Below are 19,533 nucleotides of genomic sequence, written 5' to 3'. Positions count from 1 at the left end.
AACAAAGACCAACAAAATATTCCTTTACCGTTCATCAACTATTATCACTATCACAGCTATGTTGACGTCTCTTTATTGAGAAGCAAAAAAGTCAAAAATATGTGTTCACTTTTCATTGGATAAAGACAATTAGATCCTTAACAACAGGGTTGCGGTAAATTCAAATTGAAGGCAGTCAATTCAGGAAGTAAACTGAAATTATAATTCAAAAATAAAAAAGGGCACCTATTTTCAATGACTTATCAATAACCTGACAAGTAGAAGCTATTTATTATAAATGTTCAAATGTATTTATTTGAAATTCAAATCACCTCCTGCATTTCACACCTTCTATTAAAATTGACCACAACCCTGTTTAACAGCTAAAAAGACCATTCTAATTGACCCCAACTCTGTTTAACAGCTAAAAAGACCATTCTAACTGACCCCAGCCCTGTTTAACAGCTAAAAAGACCATTCTAATTGACCCCAGCCCTGTTTAACAGCTAAAAAGACCATTCTAATTGACCCCAACTCTGTTTAACAGCTAAAAAGACCATTCTAATTGACCCCAGCCCTGTTTAACAGCTAAAAAGACAATTTTAATTGACCCCAGCCCTGTTCAACAGTTAAAAATACCATTCTAACTGACCCCAGCCCTGTTCAACAGTTAAAAATACCATTCTAACTGACCCCAGCCCTGTTTAACAGTTAAAAATACCATTCTAACTGACCCCAGCCCTGTTTAACAGTTAAAAATACCATTCTAACTGACCCCAGCCCTGTTCAACAGTTAAAAATACCATTCTAACTGACCCCAGCCCTGTTTAACAGTTAAAAATACCATTCTAACTGACCCCAGCCCTGTTTAACAGTTAAAAATACCATTCTAACTGACCCCAGCCCTGTTTAACAGCTAAAAAGACCATTCTAATTGACCCCAGCCCTGTTTAACAGCTAAAAAGACCATTCTAATTGACCCCAGCCCTGTTTAACAGTTAAAAATACCATTCTAACTGACCCCAGCCCTGTTTAACAGCTAAAAAGACCAGTCAGACCACATATCATTGGGATACTGCTGGAACAACAAACAAGAATGATCATGAATCAACACAATACTGTACAATAATTCAACCGCATAATAAATATGTACTAAAAATAAAAAAAATACAAAACAGAAATGCCCAAAATAGTGTATGTTTTCATTTTTCACCAGGCAAAGTTCATTTATCCCTTTAATTTACTCTCCTTTACAGCTGCATAGGGAATAAGTTGCCATTTGGGACTAGCCAGAGATCAAAATAGAAACCAATCCATATAGGTTTCCAACAACACAAAAGTATAGGTTAGGGTTTAGGTCAAGCATGGACCTTTTATACACGTTAATACCCTGACATTTAACATGCTTACGGCTCACAGCAGCATTACAGTCGAGTAAGGAAGCCATGTCCCAGCCAGAACAACCTACAGGGCTGTTTCCTCTGTTTCTGTAGCGTGAGGCAGCTTGATGGACCCCTGGACACCCCCTGGACAGGACGCTGGGGTCACAGTAGAAAGGGTTCATACATACTGTACATTCCACTGAAAACTCACCCTTGGATTAACTGCCTACTATATGACAATCAAAAAGGATACATACATTATTCTGTTCCAAACTCACCATCCTGCCTCCTGTGTCTGTGGTTGTGACTGTCCATCTCTCCCAGGCTGTCAATGGTACAGACAGAGAAACACTCCAGGACAGCTCTTCCACAGGCCAGGTTGTAGCTCTGCAGAGATGCACTCCCTTCTGCACTCCTTCACAGCTACACAGCTAAACTCCTACACTGCTGCACTAATCCACTCTAGGAGGGCTCTGGTGTCCAGCCTTCCACAATGACTACTGGATCTCTGGCTGCAGAACCTACTAATACTGTACTGTATCTCTCTCTCTCTCTCTGTCTCTCATCTCTCTCTCTCTCTCTCATCTCTCTATCTCTCTCATCTCTCTCTTCCCCCCCCTTTGGCTCCATGGATTTGGATAGATACTGTACATCATCCCTCCCTTCTCTCCCTCTTTCTCTTCCTCTCCTTCCCTCACTTCTCTCCCTCTGTCCTCATTGATTGTACTCTCAGCCGATTTCATATTAGGTGGAAAATGCCCTCAGGTCAGGAGCCAGCTAAAATAAGAACAGAACTGTCAAACATACACACACACACACACACACACACACACACACACACACACACACACACACACACACACACACACACACACACACACACACACACTGCAGCACAAATTTACTCGTCCCTTTTTTTTATTTCGCCTCACTGTCAAATTTAAAGGTAGACTCAGCACAAAGGAGCCTTTAGAAGAGTGTGTGAAAAGTAGTGTGAAGTGTGAAAAGGGTGTTCACTTATTTTGACGAGGGCCCATAGGTCTCTAGTTAAAAGTAGTGCACTATATAGGGAATAGGGTGCCATTCTGGTTAAAAGTAGTGCACTACAGAGGGAATAGGGTGCCATTCTGGTTAAAAGTAGTGCACTATATAGGGAATATTGTGCCATTCTGGTCAAAAGTAGTGCACTATAAAGGGAAAAGGGTGCCACTGGGAACACGTAGCGTATGTACTGAGAGGCTGCTGCATAAATCAGCATCAGCTGTCACGTTGCTGCAGGAGACACAAGAGAACCTGTCTTATCGCTGAGTCTCAGTTTAAATGAAAAGCTACGTCATGTAGTCCCAGTGAGTGAAAACAGTAGAAAACGTGTCTCTTCATGTCAATGTAACAGTGGGTGGATAATGACTCAGCCAATTAACTCAGATTAGTCAACACACAGTGTTCTGAATCAGAATGTTTATTCATTTTCTTCATATATATATGGCACTGTCACTGAGTCTACAGTAAATCTATATGGCACTGTCACTGAGTCTACAGTAAATATATATGGCACTGTCACTGAGTCTACAGTAAATATATATGGCACTGTCACTGAGTCTACAGTAAATATATATGGCACTGTCACTGAGTCTACAGTAAATCTATATGGCACTGTCACTGAGTCTACAGTAAATATATATGGCACTGTCACTGAGTCTACAGTAAATATATATGGCACTGTCACTGAGTCTACAGTAGATATATATGGCACTGTCACTGAGTCTACAGTAAATCTATATGGCACTGTCACTGAGTCTACAGTAAATCTATATGGCACTGTCACTGAGTCTACAGTAAATATATATGGCACTGTCACTGAGTCTACAGTAGATATATATGGCACTGTCACTGAGTCTACAGTAGATATATATGGCACTGTCACTGAGTCTACAGTAGATATATATGGCACTGTCACTGAGTCTACAGTAGATATATATGGCACTGTCACTGAGTCTACAGTAGATATATATGGCAATGTCACTGAGTCTACAGTAGATATATATGGCACTGTCACTGTGTCTACAGTAGATATATATGGCACTGTCACTGAGTCTACAGTAGATATATATGGCACTGTCACTGAGTCTACAGTAAATATATATGGCACTGTCACTGAGTCTACAGTAGATATATATGGCACTGTCACTGAGTCTACAGTAAATCTATATGGCACTGTCACTGAGTCTACAGTAGATATATATGGCACTGTCACTGTGTCTACAGTAGATATATATGGCACTGTCACTGAGTCTACAGTAGATATATATGGCACTGTCACTGAGTCTACAGTAGATATATATGGCACTGTCACTGTGTCTACAGCAGATATATATGGCACTGTCACTGAGTCTACAGTAGATATATATGGCACTGTCACTGAGTCTACAGTAAATATATATGGCACTGTCACTGAGTCTACAGTAGATATATATGGCACTGTCACTGAGTCTACAGTAGATATATATGGCACTGTCACTGTGTCTACAGTAGATATATATGGCACTGTCACTGAGTCTACAGTAGATATATATGGCACTGTCACTGAGTCTACAGTAAATATATATGGCACTGTCACTGAGTCTACAGTAGATATATATGGCACTGTCACTGAGTCTACAGTAGATATATATGGCACTGTCACTGAGTCTACAGTAGATATATATGGCACTGTCACTGAGTCTACAGTAGATATATATGGCACTGTCACTGAGTCTACAGTAGATATATATGGCACTGTCACTGAGTCTACAGTAAATATATATGGCACTGTCACTGAGTCTACAGTAAATCTATATGGCACTGTCACTGAGTCTACAGTAGATATATATGGCACTGTCACTGAGTCTACAGTAAATATATATGGCACTGTCACTGAGTCTACAGTAGATATATATGGCACTGTCACTGAGTCTACAGTAAATATATATGGCACTGTCACTGAGTCTAAAGTAAATATATATGTCACTGTAACTGAGTCTACAGTAAATCTATATGGCACTGTCACTGAGTCTACAGTAGATATATATGGCACTGTCACTGAGTCTACAGTAAATATATATGGCACTGTCACTGAGTCTACAGTAAATATATATGGCACTGTAACTGAGTCTACAGTAAATCTATATGGCACTGTCACTGAGTCTACAGTAGATATATATGGCACTGTCACTGAGTCTACAGTAAATATATATGGCACTGTCACTGAGTCTACAGTAAATATATATGGCACTGTCACTGTGTCTACAGTAAATCTATATGGCACTGTCACTGTGTCTACAGTAAATCTATATGTCACTGTCACTGAGTCTAAAGTAGATATATATGGCACTGTCACTGAGTCTACAGTAAATATATATGGCACTGTCACTGAGTCTACAGTAGATATATATGGCACTGTCACTGAGTCTACAGTAGATATATATGGCACTGTCACTGTGTCTACAGTAGATATATATGGCACTGTCACTGAGTCTACAGTAGATATATATGGCACTGTCACTGAGTCTACAGTAAATATATATGGCACTGTCACTGAGTCTACAGTAGATATATATGGCACTGTCACTGAGTCTACAGTAGATATATATGGCACTGTCACTGAGTCTACAGTAGATATATATGGCACTGTGACTGAGTCTACAGTAGATATATATGGCACTGTCACTGAGTCTACAGTAGATATATATGGCACTGTCACTGAGTCTACAGTAGATATATATGGCACTGTCACTGAGTCTACAGTAAATATATATGGCACTGTCACTGAGTCTACAGTAAATCTATATGGCACTGTCACTGAGTCTACAGTAGATATATATGGCACTGTCACTGAGTCTACAGTAAATATATATGGCACTGTCACTGAGTCTACAGTAGATATATATGGCACTGTCACTGAGTCTACAGTAAATATATATGGCACTGTCACTGAGTCTAAAGTAAATATATATGGCACTGTAACTGAGTCTACAGTAAATCTATATGGCACTGTCACTGAGTCTACAGTAGATATATATGGCACTGTCACTGAGTCTACAGTAAATATATATGGCACTGTCACTGAGTCTACAGTAAATATATATGGCACTGTAACTGAGTCTACAGTAAATCTATATGGCACTGTCACTGAGTCTACAGTAGATATATATGGCACTGTCACTGAGTCTACAGTAAATATATATGGCACTGTCACTGAGTCTACAGTAAATATATATGGCACTGTCACTGTGTCTACAGTAAATCTATATGGCACTGTCACTGTGTCTACAGTAAATCTATATGTCACTGTCACTGAGTCTAAAGTAAATATATATGGCACTGTCACTGTGTCTACAGTAAATATATATGGCACTGTCACTGAGTCTACAGTAAATAAATATGGCACTGTCACTGAGTCTAAAGTAAATATGGCACTGTCACTGAGTCTACAGTAAATCTATATGGCACTGTCACTGAGTCTACAGTAAATATATATGGCACTGTCACTGTGTCTACAGTAAATATATATGGCACTGTCACTGAGTCTACAGTAAATATATATGGCACTGTCACTGAGTCTACAGTAAATCAATATGGCACTGTCACTGAGTCTACAGTTGATCTATATGGCACTGTCACTGTGTCTACAGTAAATCTATATGGCACTGTCACTGAGTCTACAGTAAATATATATGGCACTGTCACTGAGTCTACAGTAAATATATATGGCACTGTCACTGAGTCTACAGTAAATATATATGGCACTGTAACTGAGTCTACAGTAAATCTATATGGCACTGTCACTGAGTCTACAGTAAATAAATATGGCACTGTCACTGAGTCTAAAGTAAATATGGCACTGTCACTGAGTCTACAGTAAATCTATATGGCACTGTCACTGAGTCTACAGTAAATATATATGGCACTGTCACTGTGTCTACAGTAAATATATATGGCACTGTCACTGAGTCTACAGTAAATATATATGGCACTGTCACTGAGTCTACAGTAAATATATATGGCACTGTCACTGAGTCTACAGTAAATCTATATGGCACTGTCACTGAGTCTACAGTTGATCTATATGGCACTGTCACTGTGTCTACAGTAAATCTATATGGCACTGTCACTGAGTCTACAGTAAATATATATGGCACTGTCACTGAGTCTACAGTAGATATATATGGCACAGTCACTGTGTCTACAGTAAATATATATGGCACTGTCACTGAGTCTACAGTAAATTTATATGGCACAGTCACTGTGTCTACAGTAAATATATATGGCACTGTCACTGAGTCTACAGTAAATATATATGGCACAGTCACTGTGTCTACAGTAAATATATATGGCACTGTCACTGAGCCTACAGTAAATATATATGGCACTGTCACTGTGTCTACAGTAAATCTATATGGCACTGTTACTGAGCCTACAGTAAATATATGTACAATACCAGTCAAAAGTTTGGACACATTGTCACGATTTCCACCGAAGGTGGCTCCTCTCCCTGTTCGGGTGGTGCTCGGCGGTCGTCGTCGCCGGTCTACTAGCTGCCACCGATCCATTTTTCTTTTTTGTTTGGTCTTGTCTGTTTTGTTTGTGCACCTGTTCCTTGTTTAGGTTAATTAGTGTAGTTATTTATTTTCTCCTTTCCCGCTTTGTTTCGAGCAGGTTTATTTTCGTTTCCCTGTTTCTATGTTGGGCAACGTCATTTTTTGTTCATGTATTTCATTCAGGGTTTTCCTAGATTGTTTATTCTAGTGGTGTTTACGGACTGTGTATTTATGTCCTGGCCCTGTATGTTTTTTTGACTCATAAAAAAAAAATGGAATCTACATCTCTCCTGCGCCTGACTCCTACACCCACTTCTCTTAGAGAGTTCTGACACACATCTACTCAGGGTTTTTCTTTATTTTTACTATTTTCTACATTTTTACTCTACCATAGAAAATAAAAGCTTTCTATGGTCAGGACCTGACAGTACCCCCCCCCCACCCCAAAGGTGCGGACTCCGAACGCCACCTAAAACAACAACACATTTAAAAAAAAGGGAGGGTTAGGGTGGGTGTCTAATGTCGGTGGCCGCTCTGGTGCAGGACGAAGAACCTTCTCATCCCGCGGATCCTCCTGTATCGGAGGCGGTTCTGGTGCGGGACGAAAAACCCTCTCATCCTGCGAATCCAGCATAGGAGGCGGCTCTGAACTGGGAACCCCCCTGGAGGTTCTGGACTGCCGACCGTCGCTGGAGACTCCGGACCGCAGACCACCGCAGGAGACTCCGGACCGCAGACCGCCGCTGGAGACTCCGGACCGCAGACCACCGCTGAAGACTCCGGACCGCAGACCGCTGCTGGAGACTCTGGACCGCAGACCGCCGCTGAAGACTCCGGACCGCAGACCGCCGCTGAAGACTCCGGACTGTGGGCCCTCTCAGGAGGCTCCGGACTGTGGGCCCTCTCAGGAGGCTCCGGACTGTGGGCCCTCTCAGGAGACTCCGGACTGTGGGCCCTCTCAGGAGGTTCCGGACTGTGGGCCCTCTCAGGAGGTTCCGGACTGTGGGCCGTCTCAGGAGGTTCCGGACTGTGGGCCGTCTCAGGAGGTTCCGGACTCTGGGCCGTCTCAGGAGGTTCCGGACTGTGGGCCGTCTCAGGAGGTTCCGGACTGTGGGCCGTCTCAGGAGGTTCCGGACTGTAAAACGTCTCAGGAGGTTCCGGACTGTAAAACGTCTCAGGAGGTTCCGGACTGTAAAACGTCTCAGGAGGTTCCGGACTGGGAACTGTCGCCGGGAGCTCTGGACTGGGAACTGTCGCCGGAAGCTCTGGACTGGGAATGCGCACTGGAGGCCTGATGCGTGGGGCTGGCACAGGTGGCGCCAGACTGGTAACACGCACCTCAGGGCGAGTGCGGAGAGCAGGAACAGGACACACCGGACTGGGCAGGCGCACTGGAGGCCTGATGCGTGGGGCTGGCACAGGTGGCGCCAGACTGGTAACACGCACCTCAGGGAGAGTGCGAGGAGGAGGCACGGGACATACCTGACTGGGAACACGCACTTCAGGGAGAGTGTGAGGAGGAGGCATGGGACTTACTGGGCTGTGAAGGCGCACTGGAGACCTGGTGAGTATAGCCGGCCTCAATTGTACCGGAACTTTAACACACTTCTCAGGACGAGTACGGGGAGCTGACACAGGACGTACTGGGCTGTGAAGGTGCACTGGAGACCTGGTGTGTATAGCTGGCCTCAATGGTACCGGAACTTTAACACACTTCTCAGGACGAGTACGGGGAGCTGACACAGGACGTACTGGGCTGTGAAGGTGCACTGGAGACCTTGTGTGTACAGCTGGCCTCAATGGTACCGGAACTTTAACACACTTCTCAGGATGATTACGGGAAGCTGACACAGATGGACGACTAACACGCTCCTCAGGGCGAATGCCGTGCATACTACGCCAAACCAACAGCTCTCTCTCTTCACTCTCCTCCAATTTATCCAACAATTCCTCAAACGTTTCTAAATCTCCCCTCCGTTCACTTTCCTCCAATTTATCCAATATTTCCTCAACGGACTCTGACTCACCCCAATATTCCTCTTTGCTCTCCGACTCGTCCCTCGGCCTCGCCGACCAACCCATGTGCCCCCCCAAAAAATATTTTGAGGTTGCTTCTTGGGCTTGCATTGTTGCCGTGCTAGTTCCTCGTAGCGTCGCCGTTCTGATCTCGCTGCCTCTATCTCCTCCTTCGGACGGCGATACTCCCCGGCCTGACTCCAGGGTCCTTTCCCGTCCAGGATTTCCTCCCAGGTCCATTCCTCCTGACTACGCTGCTTGGTCCTCTGGTGGTGGGAGATTCTGTCACGGTTGTCGTATGAAGGAGCGGACCAAAGTGCAGCATGTGTATCGTTACACATATTTTATTAAACTGTGAAACTATGCAAGACCTACTCTACCCACGCCCTGACCTACTCTACCATAGAAAATAAAAGCTTCTATGGTCAGGACGTGACAATGCCAAGAGTGGGAAAAGCTGACTTCAAGGCAAAGGGTGGCTACTTTGAAGAATCTCAAATAGTGAAGACATCGAAACTATGAAATTACACATATGGAATCATGTAGTAACCAAAAAAGTGTTAAACAAATCAAAATATATTTTCTATTTGAGATTCTTCAAAGTAGCCACCCTTTGCCTTGAAGACAGCTTTTCCCACTCTTGGCATTGTCACGTCCTGACCATAGAAGCTTTTATTTTCTATGGTAGAGTAGGTCAGGGCGTGACAGGGTTTTGTCTAGTTTAGATTTTCTATGTTGTTATGTTCTAGTTTCTATATTTCTATGTTTTTTTGGAGGGGGATGATCTCCAATTAGAGGCAGCTGGTCATCGTTGTCTCTAATTGGCGATCATACTTAAGTAGTTGTTTTTCCCACCTGGGTTTGTGGGAGATTGTATTTTGAGTTAGTGTATGTTGCACCTCTTCATCACGCTTTGTTGTTTTTGTTCATTAGTTTATTTGTATATCTTGCATAGTTTCACAGTGAAAATAAAATGTGGAACGATACACACGCTGCACTTTGGTCCGCTCCTTCATGCGACAATCGTGACAGGCATTCTCTCAATCAACTTCAGGAATGCATTTCAATTAACAGGTGTGCCTTGTTAAAAGTTAATTTGTGGAATTTCTTTCCTTCTTAATGCATTTGAGCCAATCAGTTGTGTTGTGACAAGGTAGGGGTGGTATACAGAAGATAGCCCTATTTGGTAACAGACCAAGTCCATATTATGGCAAGAACAGCTCAAATAAGCAAAGAGAAATAACAGTCCATCATTACTTTAAGACATGAAGGTCAGTCAATCCGTAACATTTCAAGAATATTTCAAGTTTCGTCAAGTGCAGTCGCAAAAACCATCAAGCGCTATGATGAAACTGGCTCTGATGTGGACCGCCACAGGAAAGGAAGACCCAGAGTTACCTCTACTGAAGAGGATAAGTTCATTAGAGTTACCAGCCTCAAATTGCAGCCCAAATAAATGCTTCACAGACTTCAAGTAACAGACACATCTCAACATTAACTGTTCAGAGGAGACTGTGTGAATCAGGCCTTCATGGTCGAATTGCTGCAAAGAAACCACTACTAAAGGACACCAATAAGAGGAAGAGACTTGCTTGGGCCAAGAAACACGAGCAATGGACATTAGACAGGTGGAAATCTTTCGTTTGGACTAATGAGTCCACATTTTTGATTTTTGGTTCCAACCGCCGTGTCTTTGTGAGATGCAGAGTAGGTGAACGGATGATCTCCGCATGTGTGGTTCCATAGAAACACTCCAGACCTTACAGATCTGCAATCAGAGGGCAAGGGTCAGAGTTAGGGAAAGGGAGGGGAGCATTTTGGGAAGAGCTTGATTGGTTTGCATGACTGAATTCACCGTTGACATGTTGAGTCTACAGTAAGTAGTGTTTCTATGGAGCATCCTCCATAGAGCCAGAGTGTGGTTCATTCAGAGATCAATGTTATGTCAGGAGAGCATTTGGTTTGCATGACTGAATTCACCTGTGACACATATGCATGTTGTCATATCCGATATCGACGGCTAAAAAGATGGTAGCGTGAGGGAGAATGATGGCCTGATTATGTCTGACTTCTGCAATGTTATATGTCATTGTCCTACTTTAAACCAAACATTAATTCGGCACACCTGATTTAGGCTTTTATCACTCTTATGTACTTGTAGTATAATTTGATCAGTCTTTATGTAGTAGTAGTATGATTGTATTACTCTTTATGTAGTAGTAGTATGATTGTATTACTCTTTATGTAGTAGTAGTATGATTGTATTACTCTTTATGTAGTAGTAGTAGTATGATTGTATTACTCTTTATGTAGTAGTAGTATGATTGTATTACTCTTTATGTAGTAGTAGTATGATTGTATTACTCTTTATGTAGTAGTAGTATGATTGTATTACTCTTTATGTAGTAGTAGTAGTATGATTGTATTACTCTTTATGTAGTAGTAGTATGATTGTATTACTCTTTATGTAGTAGTAGTATGATTGTATTACTCTTTATGTAGTAGTAGTATGATTGTATTACTCTTTATGTAGTAGTAGTATGATTGTATTACTCTTTACATAGTAGTAGTGTCACGACTTCCGCCGAAGTCGGCTCCTCTCCTTGTTCGGGCGGCGTTCGGCGGTCTGGCTTTCTAGCCATCACCGCTCCATTTTTCATTGTTCCATTCGTTTTGTATTGTTCCCTGCACACCTGGTTTTCATTCCCCAATCACACTGCATGTATTTATCCCTCTGTTCCCCCTCATGTCTTTGTGTGTGATTGTTTCGTTTTACATGTCATTTTTGACTGTGCTATTTCTGTTGTGCGTTTATTCCGTGTTTTATATCACAAGGTATGTTTATTTGTTTGTACTTTATTATTGTGACTGTTTGCGCGTTTTTGCACTTTGGCATATTGGATGGAGGTTTCCACGCAGTGGTGTCCGTCTGTTGGTTTCTCCTGCCTAAATAAAGTGTGTGCCTGTTCACAACTCTCTGCTCTCCTGCACCTGACTCTGCTCCCAGTACGCACACCATTGACAAGTAGTATAATTGTATCACCGTTTACGTAGTAGTAGTAGGATTTTATCACCCTTTACGTAGTATGATTTTGCTTACAAATCTATGTAGTGCTCAATCAATGAATCAAATGTATTTTTTAAAGCACTTTTTACATCAGCAGTTGTCACACAGTCCTTTACAGATACCCAGCCTAAACCCCCAAAGAGCAAGCATTGCAGATACAGATGCACAGTGGCTTTATGAATGCTCCATGAGGGCTTTATGAATGTTCTATGAAGCCTTTATGAATTATCTATGAAGCCTGTACAGGTTGTTGCTTGTTTAAAGTGTGACCTACTGTACATAACATCTTTATAGAGTATAGCAGCGTAGATCAGTAAACTCCTCTAGAGGTCATTCAGTTAAACAGAATGGTTGCAAGATCGAATCCCCGAGCTGACAAGGTGAAACTGTCGTTCTGCCCCTGAACAAGGCAGTTAACCCACTGTTCCTAGGCCGTCATTGAAAATAAGAATTTGTTCTGAAAACTAACTTGCCTAGTTAAATAAAGGTGAAATAAAAAATAAAAACAGTATAGCAGCTTAGATCAGTAAACTCCTCTAGAGGTCATTCAGTTGCATATAGCCTTAACATAAACTCCTCTAGAGGTCATTCAGTTAAACAGTATAGCAGCTTAGATCAGTAAACTCCTCTAGAGGTCATTCAGTTAAACAGTATAGCAGCTTAGATCAGTAAACTCCTCTAGATGTCATTCAGTTAAACAGTATAGCAGCTTAGATCAGTAAACTCCTCTTGAGGTCATTCAGTTAAACAGTATAGCAGCTTAGATCAGTAAACTCCTCTAGAGGTCATTCAGTTAAACGTATAGCAGCTTAGATCAGTAAACTCCTCTAGAGATCATTCAGTTAAACAGTATAGCAGCTTAGATCAGTAAACTCCTCTAGAGATCATTCAGTTAAACAGTATAGCAGCTTAGATCAGTAAACTCCTCTAGAGGTCATTCAGTTGAACAGTATAGCAGCTTAGATCAGTAAACTTCTCTAGAGGTCATTCAGTTAAACAATATAGCAGCTTAGATCAGTAAACTCCTCTAGAGATCATTCAGTTAAACTGTACCAGTATCAAATTAAATCAAAATGAAATGCTTACTTACAAGCCCTTAACCAACAATGCAGTTTTAAGAAAATATATTTACTAAATAAACTAAAGTAAATATATATTTTTTAAACTAACACAATAAAATAACAATAATGAGGCTATATACAGGGGGTACTGGTACCGAGTCAATAGTCAAGGTAATCTGTACATGTAGGAAGGGGTAAAGTGACTATGCATAGATAATAAACAGCGAATAGCAGCTGTGTAAAAACAAAGGGGGGGAGGGGTCTGTCAATGCAAATAGTCCAGGTGGCCATTTGATGAATTGTTCAGCAGTCTTATGGCTTGGGAGTAGAAGCTGTTAAGGAACCTTTTGGACCCAGACTTGGTGCTTCGGTGCTGCTTGCCATGTGGTAGCAGAGAGAACAGTCTATGACTTGGGTGACTAGAATTTTTTAGGGCCTTCCTCTGACACCGCCTGGTATATAGATCCTGGATGGCAGGAAGCTTGGCCCCAGTGATGTACAGGGTCGTACGCACAACCCTCTGTAGTGCCTTACGGTCAGATGCCAAACAGTTGCCATACCAGGCTGTGATGCAACTGGTCAAGATACTCTCGATGGTGCAGCTGTAGAACTTGTTGAATATCTGGGGACCTATGCCAAATATTTTTAGTCTCCTGAGAGGGAAAAGGCGTTGTTGTGCCCTCCACAACTTTCTTGGTGTGTTTGGATCATGATCGTTTTTTGGTGATGTGGACACCAAGGAACTTGAAACTCTCGACCCGCTCCACTAGAGCCCGTCGATGTGAATGGGGGCGTGTTCGGCCCTCCTTTTCCTGTAGTCCACGATCATCTCTTTTGTCTTGCTCATGCTGAGGGAGAGGTTGTTGTCCTGGCACCACACTGCCAGGGATCTGACCTCCTTTCCTACAGGCTGTTTCATTGATGTCGGTGATCAGGCCTACCACCATTGTGTCATCTGCAAACTTAATGATGGTGTTGGAATCGTGCTTGGCCACGCAGTTGTGGGTGAACAGGGAGTACAGGAGAGGACTAAGCACCCACCCCTGAGGGGCTCCAGTGCTGAGGATCAGCGTGGCAGATGTGTTGCTACCTACTGTCACCACCTGGGGGCGGCCCGTCAGGAAGTCCAGGATCCAGCTGCAGAGGGAGGTGTTCAGTCCCAGGATCCTTAGCTTAGTGATGAGCTTTGAGGGTACTATGGTGTTGAACGCTGAGCTGTAGTCAATGAACAGCATTCTGACATAGGTGTTCCTTTTGACCAGGTGGGAAAGGGCAGTATGGAGTGCGATTGAGATTGCATCATCTGTGGATCTGTTGAAGGGGTATGCGAATTGGAGTGGGTCTAAGGTTTCCGGCATGATGCTGTTGATGTGAGCCATGACCAGCCTTTCAAAGCACTTCATGGCTACCGACGTGAGTGCTATGGGGCGGTAGTCATTTAGCCAGGTTATCCAGACTAACAGAGCAGCAGACAGTTCTACATCAGGAGTGACAGATCAATAACTTATTATCTACTGTAGCCGTAGCCTATGGACAAGTCATAAATTCTACCCTATTCCCTATATAGTGCACTACTTTTGACCAGGGCCCATTGTCCTAAATGGTAGCCAATGGGTCCTGGTCAAAAGTAGTACACTTGATTGGGAATAGGGTGTCATTTGTGACGCAGCCTATGTTTGATCCTGTGAGAAGAACAGGGTCATAAATGATAGGCCTGTCTCTATTGATTGACAGACCTTTCTCAACAATGTTGACGGGTGCGTTTGGTGTGTTCTAAAAGTATGTGGAAATAGAAATAGATGTTTCCATTTGTTTCCATAGAAATAGATGTTTTCCTTTGTTTCCATAGAAATAGATGTTTCCCTTTGTTTCCATAGAAATATATGTTTCCATTTGTTTCCATAGAAATATGTGTTTCCATTTGTTTCCATAGAAATAGATGTTTCCATAGAAATAGATGTTTCCCTTTGTTTCCATAGAAATATATGTTTCCATTTGTTTCCATAGAAATATGTGTTTCCATTTGTTTCCATAGAAATAGATGTTTCCATAGAAATAGTTGTTTCCATAGAAATAGATGTTTCCCTTTGTTTCCATACAAATAGATGTTTCCATAGAAATAGTTGTTTCCATAGAAATAGTTGTTTCCATTGAAATATATGTTTCCATTTGTTTCCATAGAAATAGATGTTTCCATTTATTTCCATAGAAACAGATGTTTCCATTTCCATTAGTCTACAAAATTAAATCTAGAATCGGCTTCCATATATCGCAACAAAGCATCCTTCACTCATGCTGCCAAACATACCCTCGTAAAACTGACTATCCTACCGATCCTTGACTTCGGCGATGTCATTTAAAAAATAGCCTCCAACACTCTACTCAGCAAATTGGATGCAGTCTATCACAGTGCCATCCGTTTTGTCACCAAAGCCCCATATTAAACTACCCAACATTGCGACCTGTATGCTCTCGTTGGCTGGTCCTCGCTACATATTCGTTGCCAAACCCACTGGCTCCAGGTCATCTATAAGTCTTTGCTAGGTAAAGCGCCGCCTTATCTCAGCTCACTGGTCACCTTAGCAGCACCCACATGTAGCACGCACTCCAGCAGGTATATTTCTCTGGTCACCCCCAAAGCCAATTCCTCTTTTGGCCGCCTTTCCTTCCAGTTCTCTGCTGCCAATGACTGGAACAAATTGCAAAAATCACTAAAGCTGGAGACTCATATCTCCCTCACTAGCTTTAAGCATCAGCTGTCAGAGCAGCTTACAGATCACTGCACCTGTACATAGCCCGTCTGAAAATAGCCCATCCAACTACCTCATTCCCATATTGTTATTTATTTATTTTTGCTACTTTGCACCCCAGTGTCTCTACTTGCGCATTCATCTTCTGCTCATCTATCACTCCAGTGTTTAATTGCTAAATTGTAATTATTTCGCCACTACGGCCTATTTATTGCCTTACCTCCCTAATCTTACCTCATTTGCACACACTGTATATAGACTTTTCTATTGTATTATTGACTGTATGTTTGTTTATTCCATGTTGTAACTCTGTGTTGTTGTTTTTGTCGCACTGCTTTATTTTATCTTGGCCACAGTTGTAAATGAGAACTTGTTCTCAACTGGCCTACCTGGTTAAATAAAGGTTAAATGTTAAAAAACATGGAAGGGTGCCTAACACATGGGAACAGTGTGTTGGACTCAGTTCCATTGAGTCCACTCCAGCCATTACAATGAGCCTGTCCTCCTATAGCTCCTCCCACCAGCCTCCTCTGTCTACTGTAACAACAAGTACATCCCTGATACTAACCCTGATCCTCTCCTGTTCATAGTGGCCTTACTGTCTGAAGAGATGCTCCTACTGTAACTTCAACAAGTACATCCCTGATACTAACCCTGATCCTCTCCTGTTCATAGTGGCCTTACTGTCTGAAGAGATGCTCCTACTGTAACAACAAGTACATCCCTGATACTAACCCTGATCCTCTCCTGTTCATAGTGGCCTTACTGTCTGAAGAGATGCTCCTACTGTAACTTCAACAAGTACATCCCTGATACTAACCCTGATCCTCTCCTGTTCATAGTGGCCTTACTGTCTGAAGAGATGCTCCTACTGTAACTTCAACAAGTACATCCCTGATACTAACCCTGATCCTCTCCTGTTCATAGTGGCCTTACTGTCTGAAGAGATGCTCCTACTGTAACAACAAGTACATCCCTGATACTAACCCTGATCCTCTCCTGTTCATAGTGGCCTTACTGTCTGAAGAGATGCTCCTACTGTAACAACAAGTACATCCCTGATCCTCTCCTGTTCATAGTGGCCTTACTGTCTGAAGAGATGCTCCTACTGTAACAACAAGTACATCCCTGATCCTCTCCTGTTCATAGTGGCCTTACTGTCTGAAGAGATGCTCCTACTGTAACTTCAACAAGTACATCCCTGATACTAACCTTACTAAAGCTCAGCCAAGTGTCCCGGTAGGTTTACCGTCTAAATTCAACCCTCCTCTGTGGGCCATCGCCTTTAGCTTTAGTGTCTCCATGGGAACATCTGAAATGGCACCCTATTCCCTAAACAGTGCACTATTTCCAGAGTGCCTAAGGCTGACTATGGAGGGAACAGGGGGCCATTTTCAGACTCAGGCTGCTCCTCCACCTCCTGGAGTTCAACTCCAAACACAATAGTCTTTGCATTTTTTCTTCTTTCTATTTTAACATCTCTCTGTCTTTCACTCTCTCTGTCCCCCTGTCTCTCTCTCTATCCATGTCTCCCTCTCTCTCTCTCTCTCTCTCTCTCTCTCTCTCTCTCTCCCATCTCGCTCTCTCCATCTCTCTCTCTGTCTCTCTCCCTGTCTCTCTCTGTCGCTCTCTCTGTCTCCCTCTCTCTCTCTCTGTCTCTCTCTCTCTCTCTCTCTGTCTCTCTCTCTCTCTCTCTCTCTCTCTCCCCCTCTCTCTCTCTCTCTCTCTCTCTCTCTCTCTCTCTCTCTCTCCATGTCTCTCTCTAACTCTCTCTGTCTCCATGTCTCTATGATCTTCAGGATCACCTCTGTGTTATTTGGAGGTGGGACTCCTAGCCTGGCCCACCCCTCCACTATCGCTGCGGTCCTAGGGACAGTTGCCAGGCACGCTGGACTATCAGAGGAGGTCACTCTGGAGGTCAACCCCACCCCCGTAGGAAGCTCTAAGTTGGAGGACTTCCTCCATGCTGGTGTCAACCGTTTTTCCATCGGGGTGCAGGTGAGATTAAGGCTGGTGTTCAGTCATTTGCACATAGTAGATTTCCAGAAAGTGTTCTCAGAAGTGTTGAAGTACGTCCTTCTACTGTACATCCCCTGGGCTATAAGATTAATGGGAACGGTTAGGCTAGCAACCCTTTCCCATAAAACCTTTTCTGCTACGGAAACCAAAACAACAGAAAACAGTGTTAATGGTGGAAAGGGAGGAAGGAGAGGAGGAGTCCCTGGAGGATAAGAGTGTGATGCAACACAGTCAGTCACTGATCACTAGCTTTGTTCTTAACAGTCAGTCACTGATCACTAGCTTTGTTCTAAACAGTGTCGTGTCTTTGGGGGTACCATTAAACTGAAGACATGTTTATCAATTAGCTCCCTGTAATTATTATCATGCGATTAAACTGATTAATCGTTTAATTGTAATTAACTAGGAGATCGGGGCACCAAGGAGAATATTCAGATTTCAAAGCTATAATTTTCCTAATATAACTTTCCTGTACTATAATATTATATTATATTATAGTATAGGCCGATTATCTTCTGGTTTAAATGGTGTATTTTACCTCGAGTCCAGTCTCATTCCAAACGTCGTAAATTGTTGTATCTGCACGAACCCAGTCTTTACTAAAATCATCCATACATCAATTGTCTTAAAATCATTTATTTACTACACTAAGTAATTAACAGAAAACATACAAACAGTAATTATCGTCACAAAGGATTGGTATAGTAATGTGCGCTAATGGCTAACAGGCATGGCTGGTCTGTTAGACAATGGGTCATAAACGGTCAGCTGAGAAGGTACACAGAGTTCATTAATATTAACAATTGACAATTGAAGGCTCGCTCATTCCTGAACAATTGCAATCAATATATATTTACGCTCATGTGTCGTCGTTCTTTGTTGGAGCGTCTGTTCTGTTGGAGAGTCTCTCTCTCGGTTAGAATGGATCTTTCAAAGCGACATTCATTAATGTCTTCATAGAATGGTTGTTTCGTTGGTCTTCGCGTTCAATGATATAATTTACTTAGCTGCAGACTAATAATTAATATCAAAGACTTGTTCTTATTCTGTCGGTCTCGATAGTCTAAAAGTTAACCACGTGGTCTAGTTCACTTTCAGTAGAGGAATTGGATGGTAAAACCTATTGGCCATGGAGTGGAGGCCTGGTCTGAAGAAATGTAAATCAGGGTGGGTTTTATAGTGACCCTTGAACAGGTTTGTCAAATGACGCCTGGTCCTGTATGTGTCCCTGGGGAGTGCCTATGACTGAGCTAGACTTGGTTACAGAAATACAATTCTATCACATTAACATCAGTGCAATAGCATCTCAATGTATTATAAAAGCTTTATCCTTATTAATACATTCTATACACCCATTATAATGCAAGTCTCAAGCTGAGGCTATTATATAAACAGTTTTATGGTAATATGGCTATATTGTCTCTTCTGAGTATCACAAAATTGTACCAAGCGGATCAGTTCGTAGCTGGATTCTTCACCAATCTTCCATACCTTCTCCCGAACACACATGTCGCTCGGTTCTCCAATTCTATGAGTTGGAAGAATTTCCTTTGTCTCTCTATGAAACATGTGGCCAGAGACTCCCCTGGAATTTTAGAGTTTTTACAACCCTTTACACACAGGGCCTGGGTTATGGGGGAAGGTAGGTTGGGTGGTGGTGCAAAAGGGAGGGGGTCAACTGTC

General features: G+C 42.4%; 1 pseudogene; it reads left to right on the top strand.

Annotated features, from left to right (window-relative positions):
* The window catches only part of LOC106568535 (radical S-adenosyl methionine domain-containing protein 1, mitochondrial-like), a 28,982-nt pseudogene that overhangs the window by 45 nt on the left and 9,404 nt on the right, over positions 1-19,533 (top strand).

This window comes from Salmo salar, chromosome ssa03 (assembly GCF_905237065.1).
Source record: "Salmo salar chromosome ssa03, Ssal_v3.1, whole genome shotgun sequence".
NCBI lineage: Eukaryota > Metazoa > Chordata > Actinopteri > Salmoniformes > Salmonidae > Salmo > Salmo salar.
Note: the sequence above shows the minus strand (reverse complement) of the source record. Positions and strands in the feature narration are given on the sequence as shown.